The 16,182-nt window shown below is 37.4% G+C and overlaps 1 protein-coding gene across 1 annotated transcript in view; it reads right to left on the minus strand.

Moving 5' to 3' along the window:
* The window catches only part of LOC148954418 (receptor-type guanylate cyclase Gyc76C-like), a 269,197-nt gene that overhangs the window by 184,791 nt on the left and 68,224 nt on the right, over positions 1 to 16,182 (minus strand). The window lies entirely within an intron of this gene.

The following is a 16,182-nucleotide window of genomic DNA, read 5'->3' on the forward strand; positions in this document are numbered from 1 at the left end:
AGCACGTTATAGGCTACTGGAATATAGGCTAAGGGGTTAGAAACGCATTTTCAACCTGTAAGAATATTTCAGCGTGTGTGTGTGCATGTGTGTGTGTGTGTGTGCCTGTGTGCGCGCGTGTGTATGTGTGTTATTAACAAAATTTGTAATTTATAATGCATTGTTTTGTAAATAAAACTATAAGCAAAAATTTGTAATTTATTATGCATTTGTTTGATAAATTCGAATCCAATTAAGAAAAAAAAATTGTTTGATAACAAAAGAAAAGTGTGTTATAATTGTGATAAAACTCTCGTCAAAAAAAACTTAATCCTTTCATTTTCTAGTTTCAGGGGGAAGCCATGAAAACTTCTGCCTTCCCTGGTCCAAGACTTCAAAGTATCATTGATAATTACCACCTCTCACCGGATGATGATGCTTGTGAAAGTATGTTATTTGGTATCCGCCTGGATTTTCAATTTACAGCTGAAGAAATGGACAGTCTTATGCAAATTGTTGGGCCTAATTCTTCCAGGGACATTTTTGATGACAACTTTACTATTAGTGAATTGGATCCTGTACAAATAGGTGCAGGACATGAAAATAGTGCTATGTCCTCGGAATTACGTGAATTTTATTTGTTAAAGTCTGCTCTAAGTCACATACAAACATATAGGGTAGATTTTAACCATCCCGATGAAACTGTGGTTGAAGGGAGATATATTTTAACTGATTCGGTGACTGTCCTCCATAGCTACCTTGTCAGACTTTGAGCGAAAATTAACATTCAAATTCAGACATGGGGGGGTCAAGGGGGAGTTAAAGCATCAGTGAATCAAAAAGTTTATTTACAAAAGGGAACATCCGGGGATATTTTTTATTTTCATTTTTCAACTGGCAACCAGACTTTTTACCCTGGTCTAAACGAAGTTGAGGATAACTTTTTCAACTGGGTGAATAAACTAATCTCAACTTTGGACACGTTTAATGAGAGGGGAAGTGGGTCCACAATCTTATACATTGAACACATTGATCTGAATCTCAGTAGATTTTAAAAAAGATTTGATTTTAAGGGGAGCGGGTAATCTAAAAATAAAATGCCACCCAGATTTGTCTGCTTCAGGAGGGGTTCAGTGTTTCAATTTTAACACGGGGCTGCAATGCTTTAAATATGCATTTTTAGCAGCAGCCCATAAAACATTAAACAAAGAATCGTCAATGAAAAATCTTGACAGCCTTGCACGTAACGGTGGAGAAAATTTCCCTAAAGTAAATTTTGACTGTTTAGAGGGGAAGTATCCGGTGTCCTTGAAAGAAATAAGCATATTCGAGAAAAAAATGAAAATCTTGGGGTGGGGGTGGTTGTTCTTCAGTATGACACTGAATTTGTAGACAGGGGAAAAAACCAAATAAAAAAGGAGTTTTGTATTCAGTGAGGACACCGTCAGTAGATAATGTTAAAAATTGGGTTTGTGTTATTTACGAGCCTCCCAAAGATGTAAATTCTTATGGTTATTTTTCCCCCGTTACAGCAATACGTCGAATCCTATCCCAAGGTGTGAAGAAAGGGGAACGTTTCTATTGCCCCATGTGCCTTTCTCCATTTCGAAATGAGCAAACATTCTCAGACCACATGAACCGTTGCAAAATTCATGACAATCAAAGAATTGAAATGCCGGCAGAAGGCAAAGATACTTTACAATTTAAAAATTTCCAAAATTCCCTGCTACAAGTTGATAAAATATCTTTAGATTGTGAAACAAGACTGGTTGAGGTATCAGACACATCAAATCCAAATATAGTCAAGTAGCACAAACTAGTTGCGTTTTCCAATGCAAACCATCTATAAATGGCAGTCCTAATAGTTTTTTTTGGCTGTGTATTAGGTGGTCCGCCTGGAAAAGCTTTTGATATCCGTAAGGAAAAAGGCGAATACCACAATTTCACTATTGTGAAACAACAAGTACCAAATTAAATTATCGGATAAAGAACAGCTGTTACTAGAAAAGGGGATAATTTGCTGGGTTTGTAGAGGGCTCACAATTCATGTAATTTCAAAATTAAACAGCAACTTTTTCTTCCGGTTTTTATACATAACTCTATCTATGATCTGAAGTGTGTGCTACCAGCATTGGTACATCTTCAAAGAAATGGAACAGTGGATGATGCATGGGTGATAGACAGCTTTACCTACAAAATCATACCTAAATCATTGGAAAAGTTGCTTTTTTGGAATTTATATGGAAATTTGCTGAAGACGACGTTGAGTACACGAATAAAATTCGCTTTTTAGATTCCTATAGTTTTTTCCCCAAATCATTGAGCGAATTAATTCAAGTGCAGTAAAACGATGACGGCTGCAATGCTTTCCCCCTTCTCAAGCAACAATTTCCAAATGGTTTATACGATATTTTGACAGTCAAGGGTGTGTATATATATGACTATTGTTGTTCCATGTCGAGAGTTACCGAGGAAACTCTTGAACTGATTGAATCATTTTACGATAGTCTACACGATCGCATGTGCACCCCCGATAAACACAGTTGTGCTAAAAACAGTGTTGGAAGAAAGAGAGTTTAAAAATGGCTTTGACTACTGCAAGCTCTATTTGTCGAGTGACGCGTTAAATCTGTTAGACATTATGTGTAAAAATACGGACAAAATCAATTAGGAATTTAATCTTGATTTAGGCTATTATTTTTCATCTCCTCATCTGGTGATGGACCTCATTCTAAAAATTAGTGGGGAAAAAATTGGGCTAATCACAGACATTGATCAGCACCTTTTCATTGAAAGGTCAATGAAGGGTGGATTTGTTTTTCACGGGGATCGTATCTTAGAAACTGATCCAACAGGAGAGAAGACGGGGACAAAATCGGATGCAGTTTTCCTTGATATGAATTCTCTCTACCCCTCGGCCATGTCCCATTATGCACTGCCTCGCGGTGACTATAAATGGCTCAATGACGCTCAAGCTCGCCATTTTCCCAACATTGACGACGACAGTGTGAAGGAAACTGAGCCGGTTGAATTGTTTTTTGAAATTAATAGGGAGATACCAGTCGAGCTTTACGGTTCAGTAAAAGATTTTGTTTTCCCATGCATCAATAGACCTGCGACTAAGGACTCTTTGAGCCCTCGCAATAGGCGTTTAGTCGAGGTGGATGGATTTCATTGGACACCTTCAAAACAAAAACTTATTGCTGACCTTCTGCCGCAAAAAATATAGTTGTACATCATGTAGCTTTAAAATGGATGTGCAACAAGGGTTTCAACGTCACAAAGGTTCACAGAGCACTCCAGTTAAGTCAAAAACCCTATCTGGAAACTTATGTTGACATTTTTGTCAACAAACGTTCTGCAGTGTAGACGAAGGCCGAAAAATAAATTTATAAGCTCATTTTGAATTCGGCTTTCGACAAAATGTGTGAGAGTGTTCACAATAGGAATTGTTGACGCCGTGACCGACCCCAAACCATGTGCTTGAATTATGGCCGATCAAAATTAAACTTCCTTCATAATCATTGGCCCGGACACGGTACTATTGAATAAAAAAAAAGCATTGTCCTGAATAAAAATATTGCTGCAGGGAGTGCGATCTTGGAGATCTCTGAAAAGCTCATGTTGGAATTCTAATACAATGTGGCTAGGGTACAGTGGCCGAAAAAGGGGCAAGTAGAGGTCTGCTACGGGGACACGGATTTTCTACTGTTAAAAGTAAAAAACCCAAATTTAATTGATGATTTGGCGCACAGTGAGATTATCAGCTCAAGGATGGACTATACCAATTGGGATAGTCTTTACCCAGAGCTAGTGAAACGTCGGGCACCAAATCAGCTTTTATTTTTTAAATCAGAAACGGGAAGCGACATGATTTCCCGTGGTATGTTTGTAAGTCCGAAGGTGAGGAAATCAAGAAACGTTGCAAAGGAGTACCCACGCGCTATGTGGATAAGAATTTCGACATGGACATTTATAGGAATTGTATTGTTCAAAATACAATTCCAAGAGCCAAATTGGTGGCAATTCGTTCTCTCAACAACAGAAACTTTACTGTAAATGTAGAAAAAATTGCCATGAGTACCATCTCCGACAAGCTCTATGTTTGTCAAGACGGTGTGACCACCCTCCCCCTTGGACACTATTTAACTTCAGACCGGGCCGAATATGTTATCCATAGGGAAAGTCTCGGTTTGAATAAAGTCCTGTAAATTATTTCCTAAAACCTTTGGGGGGGCCTCGCGGCCTTTGGAGGGGGGGGGCTTCGCGGCCAGGGGGGGCGGCCGCCAGCGGGGGGCGCACCGCCACTATCAAAGTTATCTTTTTTTTTTACTTAGAGCAGATTTTTTTTGTAAATGTTTCATTAAAAAAAAGTGAATTTATTTAAGTGTTTTATCTCAGTGTGCCTATGTAAATGTTGTATTTTCATTATAAATAAATTTAAAAAGAAGTGTATTTTTTTCATGTTTAATGTGCATTTTTATATGTATTGTTACTTTTTTATGCAAATAATAAAAGAAAATATGATTCTTTATTTGTCTTCTTCTTCTTATTATTATTCTTGAAAGGAGTAGTAGGGAAAATTATTTAGTCATTAGACAATTATGGTCTACAGTTAGTTGTCAAGGTGAACTGTTGAATGGAACATGTATCAATTTAAAACACCATTCAGATCGTTTCTGTGTGGACCGTCAATTTCGGGCAAAACAACACTCTTAACTAAAATAATTAAAAATTGCGATAAAATGTTTGTGGAAAAGCCGAAAAAATATACTATTGTTACAGTATTTGGCAGGAGTCATAAGATAAAATAAAAGCAATTGCTGCCACCACCATAGAATTGGTGCAGATACAATTCATACAGGGACTTGATGTTTTCAACATTATTGAACCAAACTCTTGGCTGATCATTGACGATCTGGCTAAATCTATTGAACAATGGTCCCAGGAAATGCTGCAATTGTTCACTGTTCGCTCTCATCATGAACAGAATTCCGTTACTCTGGTTCTACACAATCTCTTTCATCAGAGCAAATGTATGCGAACACTTGCTTTGAACTGCACCTACTATATCATCTACAGAGTTGTTCGTGATTCTAGCTCGCTAATAACCCTCAATAAACAAATCTATCCAGGTGCCCCTAAATTTCTGCTCTCAGCATACAATCAGGCAACTAAGAAACCCCACTCTTATATCCTATTGGATCTTAATCAAAATACACCCTAGGATCTGCGTGTAGTCACAGATATTTTCGAAAATGAAATTACAGTATATCTCCCTGTGAACACTAAAAAGACCTATTAGTCGCTATCTTGACTGAAGAAACAACATGAAAATAGACATTTGTTTTCAGTTCTAAGCACTTCAGAACTTCCACTTAGGAAAGCAATACTCAAACATGGTATTGACAATGATTTCATTAATCTAATATCTGAAATTTGTTTAAATTTGACCGAGGGTAATTTTCAACTGCCAGAAGTAGTTAAGCAGTAGGTAAAGCGGCATCGTTCCATTGTACATACATGAGCCTCTCAAAAGAAAGGAAAGAATTTTAAAAGGAAACGACTTCCTCAGGCAGGCGGTATCTTTTTCAAACTTTTACTGCCAATAATTGCAGGCCTTATTAACAGTTTTCTCTAGATTGCAAAACCCTATAAAATGACTACAATAGAACTCTCTCTCTCACCCGTCGAACACTTTGATGACAATCTCAGAAAATTCATTGACAATGAAAATATTGACGATGATAAAAAACTATTTTTACTTCAAGATGCACTTCGCCGAGTGGACAAACACAAGTCCTATCGATCGAAGCCCACTGCTGCTGGTATTGATCCCAAAAAAGATTCATCTCCTCAAGAGTCTACTGCTGCTGCTGGAACACAATTAAAGAAGGAGGAATTGGATTCAATTGAATTGAAAATTGGAAATCTAATGCCCCGCTCATATCGTGAACAAATTACACGACTCCTAACCTATCTCTTGGAATGTGGTCAAGATCATATTCAAGTTGAGAGCAAAGTGGAAGGGATCATAATTCAGGGCAAGAGCTATAATCTACTTGATTTAATCTATGACATGGTTACAAATCGTAAAGGACTATTATCATTTGACGCTCATCTATACAACTTTCTAAATACATTAAACTTCCCCAAAAGTCTTATTAACAATAGACAAATTCTAAAAAAATTAAATGAACATGCATCATCATCATCAATATTGACACCATTAAAATATGAACTTGAAGAAGAAAAAGATTTTAAATAAATTTTGGAAAATACTAGCACACCACTGATAGCTAGACAAAATCGAAAACGTATCAAGTCAAAGTCACCATCACCATCACCACCACCAACAGCTAGTATACAAAAGGGTAGCGGACGTTACACAACGTGTTTACGTTCAAAATGGTTGAAGTTCTGAAAGGTGTTTATGAAAATATTGGTGAGGCGGGGAGTTTATGTTCCCCCACCACTCTTTCCAAAGTCACTGGTGTTCACACTAAAAGTGTACAAGACTATCTACAAATTGAATCAAGTTACACTCTGCATAGAAATCATAGACTTTATGCTAATAAATATCGAAAAACTAAAGCCTTTTACCCACTGTAAATAATGTAAGCGGATCTCCTGATTTTAGATGAGCTTCAAAGACGTCACAATTCACCGTACAAGTACATTCTACTTGCAGTCAGTGTTTTTAGTCGCTATGCATATGCAATTCTATTGAGATCAAAGAGAGGTGTTGAAGTTGCTCAGGTCATTGAAAGTATTGTCGACCCGGATTCATATAAAAAAGCTCAAACGGATCGCGGTAGTGAATTTGGTAATCCCCATGTTGCAAAAATACTGGATAAATATAGTAAACGTCTCTACCATAGTCATATTTTTGTTACGGCCTCAATAGTCATACCATTGATACAAACTGGTCGACAACTGCTTTCGACATGTTGCACACTGAATTATAAACAGGCTCAAGCTCCTGGGTCTGATAATAAAATTTCGATTCACGATCAACAACATTTTCGCTCATTTCCAAACTCTATGCTAACGGAAGTTCATCATTCTGATCATGATACAATTGACACCTTTCTTAAACAATATTCCAATGAATCGGTTGTCAAGAAGAAAAATAAATTCAATGTTGGTGATACTGTCCTAATTAATAGAACAACTAATGTTTTTGAAAAGGGGAATTACTTGTGGTCCACCGAACTTCTTAAAGTGGCAAAAATCCTAGACACTAAACCCATAACTTATCGCCTGCGTGATACCAAAGATGAAGAGATTCTCGGCGGCTTTTATGACTATGAACTGCAAAAAGTTAAAAATGCTAGTGAAATCTATCAAATTGAAAAGATATTAAAGACACGTACTCGCAGGGGTAGGAAAAAGTTACTTGTACGGTGGCTAGGATACAACTCTGATTTAGATTCTTGGATCGGTGTTGAAGATATTGACAATGCCCAATGATTTCTTTGTAACTTTCATGTCCAACGTTTCCGATCCTCTCTACAATGACTTGAATACGACAAGTCATTTTTGGAAAAACTCTCCCCCGCCATCAAATTTGACAGCGCGTATGAAGTGGCTCTTGTCGACTGTATTCTCAAAAATACCTATGACATCCTGAGAAAGAATCTAGTGCTCGATATGAAACCTATAACATTCGATTGGGCTATGCTTGGGTTAGACTGTGTCGACTATGAATGGGTTGAAGCACTTAAATCTAGTGATTATCCACATACCGAATTGAAATATATTGAATACGATAATATGACACATTCGTGTCGTACAATCAATAGAAAAATCTTATATCGTAGGAATGGTACATTCCATTTTAATTATTCATTGGAACATGATAGTATTTACATTAGCTCACCTGTTGACACTGAAACAAATATCCTCAATGACGTTCTAAGAGATTCTCATTGCCTTAAACAAAATACGATAATCGGGGAGATTTCGCGCCTCGTTTAAAATATGGATGAAGTTATTTTTGATGATTATCAAACTTGTTTCGACTTGGAGCCTTGCACATTTGTCTATGCATCCTTTGTGGAAACGTCGAGAGTCGGTAATTCAAATGTCTCCCTCCTACGTGTTCTTGAACGAAAAACAACTCATGAACTTGTTCATCACTATAATATAAAGCATCTTCAGTATGTTCCTGTATACACTTCGTACTTGAAACTCTGCCAGTTAACACTAAGAAGTGAATTGGGTGATCCTCTAGCAATAACAAAAGGCTTAGCAGTGATTACATGTCATTTTCGACCCATTGTCAACGACAGCACAATAACCTAAAATTAACAATATTAGAATTCCATTTGTCCGCCTCGATATTGAATGTTATGTTTATGCTTTGAGTCCACGTCAAATAGGCAATGGATTGGACTACTACAAGGGGCGTACTACAATGTCTGGTTATGGTCTTGGTAGCTGGTTTGCTAGGCTATTTCGTTCTGCACTACCCCTTGCCAGAAAATATCTTATACCTGCTGCATCAAATTTTGCTGCCTCGACACTACAGGACTGGGGGTCGGGCAAGAATTTCAAGGAGAGTGTTAAGGAAAATATTAGATCTTCAGCAAGAGCCGTTGGTGAGCAACTAAAATCTCGACAAAATGGGGAGGGATTGAAAAGGATACGTGCGCGTCATTCACTCATCAGTCTCCACCCAGGCAGGAAGGAATGGACATCAACAAGGACTATGAGGAAAAAAAACCACGAAGGCCAATAAGCAGAAGAAGAAAAAGAAAAAGATTGTTAGATCAAAGAAGCATTTCTTCTCTTAAGACGACTTATCTCCCCCACAAGGAATCATGTCGATCAATTAGTTCCTCATTGAATCTATTCAATTCTGAAAATTTTTATGTCAGTGTCAAGTATGGCTAATATGAACAATTTCACCCCCAACAACCCCTCTCGGAAAATATACACTTTCAAATATTTTCCAATGAAGACTATTTAATTGATTTGTCGTCAACATTTATTGATTTAAATGTTTCGGTGAAGAAAAAGTCAGATAATACAACTCCATATGCCGGCGCTGGTCTCTCTTATTAAAACTGTATTCTACACAACCTATTCAAACAAATTAATGTATTTATTAATGGAAAATTGGTGAGCACTAGCAATAATTTATCAAACTATGCAAGCTACATACACTTTATGATGATGACGCCAAAGGCATACAAGGAGTTGAGAAGACAATCATTAGGCTATGAATATCGATCAGGTGTTGATACTGACGGTGAGTTGACTACTGCAGTGACCCACGAGTATCATCTAGTTGGAAAATTAAATCATGAGATATTCAATATATCCCAATGGCTACCCCCCAATTTCAAGATTGACATAAAGTTACAGAAGGCACCATCAAATTTCATTTTGAAAAAAATACTTCCTGCAGCACCCGATGCAAATGTCATTATCACATCGGCAATTCTCCACGTCCGAAAACAACAGGTTATGAGCTCTGTTACACTGGCATTGGAAAAGCTAAGAGCCAATGGTAACAACATTAAACTTCTTGTCCCCCATACAATCACCAATCAACGTCACATTGCCACCGGTTCTCGTAGCTATAGTGATTCATCATTTATCAATAGAGAAATTCAATCAAAATTGGCATTGGTCTTTGTAAAGAATGGCAATGCCGTTGGATCCTGGACTGAATCCCCCCATGATTATATATTTTTCGGTCTATCTAGCCTCGCGTGCAAGGTGAATGGTATTCCACTGTACACTTTATTTTTTGACAAAAAATCCCATAGAACTCTGTACGATTTTACAATTCAATCCCTGGATCATTACTCTCAACTAATTGAAAATGGAATAACTAATTCAATGTTTTCAAACAATCACGGGGTAATTGTTTTGGACCTGTCGGGGACACAGGATATGAGCATATTACGAACAGAGAATGTACTTTTAGATTGTACATTTGCCAATGCTCTGGCTGAGAGTATCACGCTAATATCACTGAGTAAATTTGAAACCTATTGGGAAATCACACCCGACGGCAGTGTTCTACTAGACCTAGCACCATGAAAACAAACCAAATAATCAATGTATTTAGTATGGATCCATACATGTCCCAGTACAAGTCCTATTGCATATCTTCGGAATTCATTGAACAAATTCGAAGTGTTAACAATACCTTTATAATTTTTAATAGCAGTCCATCGACTTTGAAGACAGGTCTTTGGGTATGCGTCTTTCAAACAGCGATGAATATTGAATCTGTTGACCCTCTTGGCCTATCGTATAAATTCTATACTCCATACATCAGCAACTTTGTTGAAAGCAATGGGAAAACCATTATTGAAAGTCAATGAAGAGTACAGGATTTAACGACTAAGACATGTAGCTTTCATGCACTACTCTTTTTCATGTTCAGATGTCGTGGCTACACCTACAAGTAGTTTCTCGACATCTACGTTGACTTACCTCGATTGAACGATTTTCTAGTGGAGAATATACTTACAAGTGTATTTAATATTGATTTTAGTGCCCTAAGAATAAAATGTTCTAAAAATGTATGTGAAATTGTTTATTAATAAAAAAAAAAATTATATACATGATAAAACGACTTTTCTACTCTTTAGATTTCATACACTAGTAGGTATTTGTCGACAACAACTAGTGCAGGTAGATTATCTGAATTCACAGTGTACTGATCCTGATGTACTGCAATGTCAGGGTCACATTTTCTACAGTAGAGCGTGACTTCACTCTTGTCATATCTCTTTGTATAGTCAATGATACTATTCCCATTCATTCTATAGAATTCACGTGTTTCAATTTGCTTATTTGAAGCAATTTCACAAACAGTGTCCTCAAGTTTCGAATCACATTCCGTCACAGCCAAATAAAAATCAGTGGGCTTATAATCAAAACACCCATTGTCTTCACAACGATGACGTAGAAAACATATTCTCTTGTTGTTCAAACAGTTGAATCGTTGACCCAGTTCCTCCTCCCAGAAAAATCTAAAACCACGACGATACCAATCTCGTAGCAATAAACTAAAATCACGGTCAGGATTCTTTCCAATCATACCGGGATATGTATTCTCCCACTGATTACATTTATCATAGTGACAATTGGAGCATAGGTGGCCTCTAGGGTGAGAGTCACAAACCTCTTCAAGACAGGAATTACAACCTTTAATTTGTACTGCATATCCTCTATGCAATTTACACTGGTTGCATAATCTACACTTTTCATCCTACTCATTAATCATTGTGCATTTCTCACATGATGACCAGCTGCCTAGTGTGTACATACATAGTGGACATGTATGGAACATTTTGTCATGTTTTGACACTCTCACTGCCACAATGAAACTGAGCTAGCAACAACAAAATTGTCTGACATAATGAGAGAGGGGTAAATCATCCTTGAGTACCATTTTTCTCATGAAAAAAGTCCTAAATTTCTAAACTAATATTTAAAAGCACATCCACAATATCATTTTGCCTTGTTGTGATCAATATATCAATAAATTGAGTAAATGCATTTGGACCACGATGTAGAAGCTTCATACAGTAGTCGAATGATGGAGAATCAGTTTCCATTATATCAACAAGCAGACATCAAGAAACAATCTTCCTTTGAATATACAGCTCTAGAAAATTGGCATCTCGAATCCAACGTTTTTCCATATTCACTAGCTTTCTCATGATTCGCTATTTCTCTAATCCATCCATTTTTTAGAGTCCTAACTCTCCCACAACCAACTTCAGACTAACCAGAATTTTTTGTACTCTAAAAAATATACGCTAATCTAATATAGAAAGAAAAAAATAACATTGATTTAGAAACAATTTTATTGAACATAATTACAATAATAATATTCACTGATGCATTTTTTTCTCATCAATATATTTCGATAGGACATCTAATGCTGACCGAAGTTTATTTATAAGGTGAATATTCACTTTTCCAGCAAAACATAGCTGCTCCTCCTGTTTAAATTTGCTTAATGATATAACGCATCCGGCATACATAGTGTCCCATTCAAGACAGTCTACAACCAGCGGTTTTTTCCACAGCCACAGTGGGTACTGGTATATCACTTGTGCTGTAGTCGACTCCTTCATTAATCTCCAATAATGTAAAGGAACCTCTAAATTTTTCCTATACTAATATCCTCGCAAATAAACTATTCTCTTTGAATTCAATTCTCTTACTAATATGAATTGTAAAGAAAACTATTCCTTTTATTCAAAACCCAATCACCAATCAAGTTATACTCACTCTCTTTGAAAAGGTGTATATGCCCTGTAAAAATGTTTACCTATATGCATGGGGATAGTCACTCTCTTTGAAAATAGCATAGAAAGTCCCCAAATAACATAGGAAGAAACGTAAAGGCCCCACAGAGCACAGAAAGGACAGTGAAGGCAACTAAGATCACATGAATGACCTTATAGTACTAGAAACTATAATTACCGCCTCTTGAAAGGTTAAAATGAACTTACGGGCAAAACATCCCCCATCATTTAACATCACGTAATAAATTTATAACGTTGATTACTACTCATGTCCAGTTCAAAACGTCTGAATTCATCAGTTAAAATGTAAATAGGATAGTTATTTCTAAACGTTATAACATTCCTAATGCAATTTTTATGTTATTTTAATCACTGAAATTATTATGGTCTCAGCAAAAAAAGAATTCTAAACCAGCGCAGGATAGCGACTAATACACCTTCTCAAGTCTACACGAAGCGCTTAAGCTGGCTCAGAACCGGTAAGCAAGAAGTCCCTGGGACCTCTAGTATGAATGGAGGCTTTGTGCAATCTTGGGTCCATCTGTACCCGGGGCCGAGGGGGACATAAAATAAAAATAAAAACATTCAGTAACAAAACTGTTCAAGCCCTTCAAATCAGTCAAAAACTTGAAAATAGCCTTCTTCCGCAAAATCGAACAACTATGACATAGGATAACAGGCGATATAAGTTTAAAAGAAAATTAGATTGGTGAAAGTTTTCTAGCACTTGCTTTTCTGATTTCTTAGCTTTATAAATTCAAAGTAGCAAAGGAATAATTCCATTCTAGGCTTCTAAATCACTCTGGAGCTCCAACGACCTATGTCGAACTTATAAAATTTCCGTAAGGTTGTCTGAAAACTGATTGAAGTCCAAACTCAGAGCAAAACAAGCTGAGTACTAGCATCCAGTGACCCCTAGAGCACCCCCCCCCCTGCACTCGATCTCACCGCCAAGTTTTTAGCAGAGAGTTAGGCAGCATGTTACACCTTGACTTAACGGGAATCATAAAAGAGTTTTCAACCTTTGTTATAAGAGGAACAACGTGACCTAGTGGCCCCTTCAGCGCCACCCCCTGTCAAATTTCCAGCATTAAAATAGGCAAGAAGCACCATGTTTGAACCAGAATCAAGCAACTGTTTTCAATCTCTTCATAATCAACACCCCCATTCGTCTACCACATCACTAAATTTTAGCTGAAAGATGCTGCTATGATTAGGACTGCAAAGTGGGCCATGAACACTTCTACATAACCTCACCAGCACTTTTTTAGAAGAACGGTAGACAAGTTTACTTGATCTACTTTAAACTCATGGATTAAGTACCTTGAACCAACTAAGATGCCCCTGAAAGACGATTTACACAGACGCACACCCCTTCTCCTACCTCTGCTACCGTTAGAGGCTATCAATCTTAATCGGGCTTAAGTCAGCCAAGAACTGGGCAGCAACAAGTCTCCGGGGACATTCAATTGAATGGAGGCTTTGTGCAAGGCTTGGCCCATCTTGGTCACTATATTATTTTCCGCACTTGACAATACGCTCCTATCAAGAGTAGACGTCCTGCATAAGCAATCTAAAGCCTAATACGTCCAACTCATTTATATATTCATGCCTGCAAATATTATACTATAATGGGGAGACAGCCCATAATAGATAACATAGCAAAACCGAGAAAAATTATTCATTAGTCAAGATCCAGTGCAGTCAGGTGTCGTTTATATGATACAATTTCTCGAGGGTTGCCACTCCTCAAGTTCTCCCTCTATTACTGTTTGCAGACACGGTTCTGATTAGAAAAAATCGTGTAAGGTCCACCTTGATGCCACTATGGGGCTTCGTTTCCCTCCCGGAGGTACGGATGGATGAAGGAGATGAAGTTGAACCCTCAACTGTCTCACAGCGGCAACTGCCCCTGTCAGGGCATGCTTGACGACTACTCGAGCTGCCACTGCTCTAGGGAAAACAAAATATCAACAATTCCCGACAAATATCTAACAAAAGGGCCTTTGACCGTCTACTTAAGTTGTTGTCATAATTAAGGCTTAAGTCTGTTAAATCGTCTGACAAAACCGCAAAAACAAAAGATTTGACAGACCTTCTGATTAAATTGTCGTCTTCATTAAGTAGTCAAATAAAAATCACAAAACAAAAAGAAGAATCTGACCTTCTCAGCTGTTGTCATTACTAAGCTGTGAGTCTGTTAAGTTGTCTGACAAAAATCTCTAAAACACAAGAGATATCTGACCTTCTGATTAAGTTGTTTAAATACTTAATTATATCTGCTGGTCAGTGCGACAACAAAAAAGGCCTATTAAAATCATTTTTAAGCTACTGATCCGTGGTTACTGGCCATAAAGGCTGCAATTAACCCGTCATGCTGAATATATTCTTGTGCTTTTATGAATGAGAAAATTTCACGGTCAAATTCAGGTGAATGACACAGAAACATAATTGTACATAAGCCAACATGACGTAACTAAAGTGGAAATATGTTACTAATGTCAAGTTTGAACTTAAGTTGTGTCTTTTTTATTCTATTCTAACAGTGTCTCAAGAGAATATTTCGTCTGAGCTCAATAATCCTCCTACCAGGTCCACATTAGCCTCAAAAGGAAGTTTAGGTCTACAATTTTAATAAAAGTAAAAAAAAGTATTTAGATTAACAAAGTTTAGAAATTTTTAAACAAACCTATTATTCTAATTAAACGGCCTTTCTGTTTCACGAGTCATTCTTACAGAATTGGGACAAAAAGTTAAACTTTAGCCTAAAGAGCGAGACATTGAGGAGCGGGCAACCATCCTCCATATAAAGAATAATTTCTGTTCGTTTTAAGTTTTAATGTTGCTCCTTAATTTCAGTTGAAAAAAACTTGTTTTCTTTTATTTAATTTCTGATCGTTTTTCAAGTAATGCCATTATATCTAGCTCACCCTTCAGGAAAAATTCTCTTCCCTCACGAAAAAATCCTCTGTGGAAAGCTCCTCCAACGTAAAACACCCCCATAAAATTCCCTTCGAGCAAATCCCCTGTAAAGTTCCATCTGGACAATTCCATCCTCGCTGAAAATCCCCCCCCCCCCACCGCCATAAAATTTCTTGCGGACAGTTCAGCCTGAAGAATTCTCCTTGGCATACCTTAATTTGAAAAAGACTCTTAATTTCTAATCGTTTTCCCGATCATTCCAGAAATCCCCCTTCCATGGAAAGTATTCCCCGAAAATCCAAAAACGCTGGAAATAGCCTCGGATAATTCCTGCTGAACATCTCCACATGCAAAATTGACTTGGCCAAGAGACAGTAAGACAAATAAAAAAAATTTCATATAGGAATTCTGTCAAATCCTTCCAGCGTAAAATTTCCCCTGGAAAGTTCACACCAGGAAAATTCTCCCTCCCCGCGAAAAATTCTCCCTATAGAAACCCACCCAAACCACAATATTCCCCCTCCCCCAAAAAATGTCTGCATACTTCCCAATAAAAACTACGATGCGCAAACAATGGGCAAATTTCATAGCTTACAAGCCTCTCCTCAAGGACTGGGATGAGTTACGTTACCCCTAAATACATAGTTATTGGGTCTTTCAACTATGTTGAACAAAATGACTATCTCAAAATTTTGATTGGACAATTTGGGGGAAAAAGGGGCGTGGGAGGGGGGCTAGTTGCCCTCCAATCTTTTTTGTCACTTAGAAATGGCACCAGAACTTTTATTTTCCGTTCGAATACACTCTCTCCCGATCTTCCAGGACCACTATTTCGATACAATCACCCCTGAAAAAAAAACTAATACGTGATCTTTCTTCTGGCAAAATTCAACATTTGTCTACATAAAATGAACTTAAAACTTCTACTTAAGGTTCTCTGATACGCTGAATCTGATGGGATGGTTTTCAATAAGATATTTGACTTTTAGAGGGTCTT

Source organism: Artemia sp. Qi Xiang Cuo, chromosome 3 (assembly GCF_049724085.1).
Source record: "Artemia sp. Qi Xiang Cuo chromosome 3, ASM4972408v1, whole genome shotgun sequence".
NCBI lineage: Eukaryota > Metazoa > Arthropoda > Branchiopoda > Anostraca > Artemiidae > Artemia > Artemia sp. Qi Xiang Cuo.